This window comes from Lissotriton helveticus, chromosome 2_2 (genome assembly GCF_964261635.1).
Source record: "Lissotriton helveticus chromosome 2_2, aLisHel1.1, whole genome shotgun sequence".
NCBI classification, from domain to species: domain Eukaryota; kingdom Metazoa; phylum Chordata; class Amphibia; order Caudata; family Salamandridae; genus Lissotriton; species Lissotriton helveticus.
The window spans coordinates 365,861,572-365,864,856 of NC_136060.1; the positions used below are offsets into that span (position 1 = coordinate 365,861,572).

Consider the following 3,285-nt stretch of genomic DNA (forward strand, 5'->3'; position numbering starts at 1 on the left):
TCACATGAATGATGTCATCAGTGATGTGATCAGTAATGTCAAATGAGATGTCATCAGTGATGTCATCAGTGATGTCATTTGAGATGTCATCAGTGATGTCATTTGAGATGTCATCAGTGATGTCATCAGTGATATCACTGACCATGTCATGAATGATGTAATATGTGACATGATCAGCAGTGGATTGCGGGTGCGCGATATATAGTTAGTGCAACTAACTATATATGCGAATTTCAATGGTTTTGTGTGAGTAAAATAAGGTTTTGTAAATGCACATTTTTTTTTTTTTTTTTTTTTAGTTCAAAAGTTTATTTGTTAGCACAGCAAAATATCATTATGCTACCAGGGCTGAAGCCGTTGAAGATTCATACTTCCAGTTTGGCGGTAGCACTCTCCTAGTCTTGTAATAGCGGGCCAGCCTGTGAATTCTGCTTTCGATAAGAATGAGACGAAATTTAGCATCCTTGTCCTTACGGTTTCTCTCAAGATGCTTGCGGACCGCAACAGCCTTTTTGATCAAATGATACAGATCTTCGGGAAGGTCTGGGGCAAGTCCTTTGGATTTAAGTATTCTCAGGATTTTGTTGCCAGTAACAAAGCGAACCTGAGCAACACCATGTGAATCTCTCAGAATCACACCAATTTGGGAAGGAGTGAGACCCTTTTTTGCCAGCTTGAAAATCTGTTCCTTCACATCATCCGATGTGAGCTTCAACCAAGTTGGCACGCTTCGCCTGTACGGCAATGCAGATTGGGACAAGCGCTTTCCGGGAGCGTGCATGCGACCCATGATGGCGGCGGGAGGAAAAGCTTGTAAATGCTAATTCCTAACTATATATGGTGTATAACCTATGGTTTTTTTCAGTGAATATATATATATATATATATATATATATATATATATATATATATTACCTACTGGCGGTCGCCAGTAGGTATATATAGTTAGGATTTTTTCTCTATGGGATTTTTGAAAATTCTATGTCTAATAACTTTGGCGTTTGTGGACGGAATTGGGTGAAATTTTCAGGAAAATGGAACATTTTGTTTCTGAGCAGCCACTGAAAATTTGGGGGGGGTAATCAAGGGGGGGCCGAGAAAAAAGGGGGGTCCCAAAACGCGTTTTTCCCATGTTAATTTCCATAGGGCGGTTGGCCTCACTTTTAGCCCGAATGGCTGAATGGATTTGCACGAAACTTGGCAAAATTGTAGGGACTGTTAGCCCGATGTGCCTTTGCTAGGTCTCAAGATATGTGCTCCAGTGGATTTTGAGAAATTAACGTTCAAAAAAATATATATATCTGTAAGCGCGCTCCGGGCAGCGCCCCGGTTCGCGTACTTGACGCGTAACGGAACTTCGCGAAGCGAAGCTGATTGGCTCTCCGGTGTCTGTCAACATTTTAAACAGTCCGGAGCGGCCGCCATCTTGTCTCTCGGTAGGATCGAGAGACAAGAGGAGGCCAAAACAAAGGGGGAAATGACCATAAGGGGGCATAGTAGATCCTCCCTGACCCCCTAGGTTTGATGTGGAGGCTTTAAAAGGGCCCCGCGGGGCAAAAAATAAATACATTTTTTTTTGTTTTTTTTGCGTGGGGAGCGCCCGGTACGCGCACCGGGAAGCGCTCTGGGGAGCGTACTATAAGGAAAAAAGAATGATAGACTATGATATTTTGAAAAATTGTATGTTTATTGATTGTTCTTTTTGTTGTTTTTTTTAATTTTTTTATTTAAGTAGCAGTATTAATGATTATTAAATATAAATGTATTTTTGGAATTGTGCACAGTATACTATAAGTCTGACTTTACATTATAATCAATTTGGTACTAGTTTATGAATTACATATAAAAATGATTAAAGACTCAAACAATTTTTTAATATTAAATATAATTTTATTTTTCTGATTCTTTTTCAAAATTTAATAGAACGTCTAACATTTGACTGTCCGATATGTCCTCTTGTTGAGTGAACATAACTTCCCACATTTGACCGTCATCATAATGAAGTAAATAATCCACAGATTCTACACATTGTAGAAGTTCATGGTCTCGTGATTCATCCATGAATTCCAAGTCAATGGGTTCAATTATTTCCTCATTGTTCATGTCTAGGACAATTTCAAAGGAAACGTTCTGTTCTCCTTGCATTTTTGTGCTGAAATTTGAATAAAAAATGAATATATCAGTAGAGATAGGGCACTGTTGGGTTTAAGTTCTGACAGGTACTTTTGAGGCATGAAGTAGTACTATTAAAAAGTGCCTGTGAAAAAGCCTATGTAAATTCATAATTATACCACAGAAACCTAAATCAATCCATAATTATAATAAACAAGCCTTTCTCAATGTCTAACTCTTACAGAGGGATAGTATATAACTATCTGAAAATGTTTTCAAATTTATAAAATAATATCGTACCTTTTAAAAACAAGTTTAAGTTGTGAGTGAAAATGATCTTGCAATGTAGTTCAGGAAGTAGTAGTCAAAATGGCTGTGTTTCTCTCTCTTTTTTTATATATATTCAGGTACATAACCAATCAAATGTCAGGTAAAAAAAGTAGAAAATGAAAGTAACATTTTAATTGGTTGTCAATTCCAACACTTCAGATGTGTTTTGTGAAGTAATTTACCTCAGGGTATTTAGAGAGGTCTACAGGCTAAATGGCTAAATGGAATTCCAACCAAATTTGTGAAAATGGTAGGGATTGGTATGTAGTATGAGTTAATCTATATTTGGTGACATTGTCTCCAGGGTTTTTTCTGTAAATTACTTTCCCACCTTTTTTAATGGAGCGCTTCCCGGTGAGCGCCCCGGTACGCGAACCGGCAGCGTTACGGGAGACCACCATTTTGTGTTTCGGTCGAATTAAGATACAAGATGGAGGGCAAATAATGTTCAGAATGGGTAGAAGGGGGCACGGTAGACGTATCTTGACCCTCTAGGTTTTCTGAGGGTGGCTGAGGAGGCCCATATGTGCGGAAAAAAACCATTTTTTTTTAAAATTCGCGCGGTTAGCGTCCGGTGCGCTTACCGGGTAGCGCTCCGGGGAGCGTACTTTGTTGAAAATTAGTGAAAAAAGTTAGAGTAAAATAATAATTGTGAGTGATCAGATGTAGGGTAGCTCTGAAAAGAGCTTTTGGGTCCTGTGGCTGATGTAGGTACCTACAAGTAGGTAGCAATGCACAGTCTTAAATTGAGGATGAAAATTCTGTTCCCCTCATCTGAGAAGTGAACTCCATCTCCTCTGTAGATATCTTGCATGTAGTAACGCAAGTTATTGTTGTACATGG

At 38.7% G+C, this 3,285-nt stretch overlaps 1 pseudogene across 1 annotated transcript; it reads right to left on the reverse strand.

Annotated features, from left to right (window-relative positions):
- Positions 1-276: 276 nt before the first annotated feature.
- On the reverse strand, positions 277-809 carry LOC144821840 (small ribosomal subunit protein uS15 pseudogene; annotated as a pseudogene). Its single transcript, XR_013608464.1, has one exon. The product of XR_013608464.1 is annotated as a small ribosomal subunit protein uS15 pseudogene (transcript).
- Between the last annotated feature and the right edge of the window lie 2,476 nt (positions 810-3,285).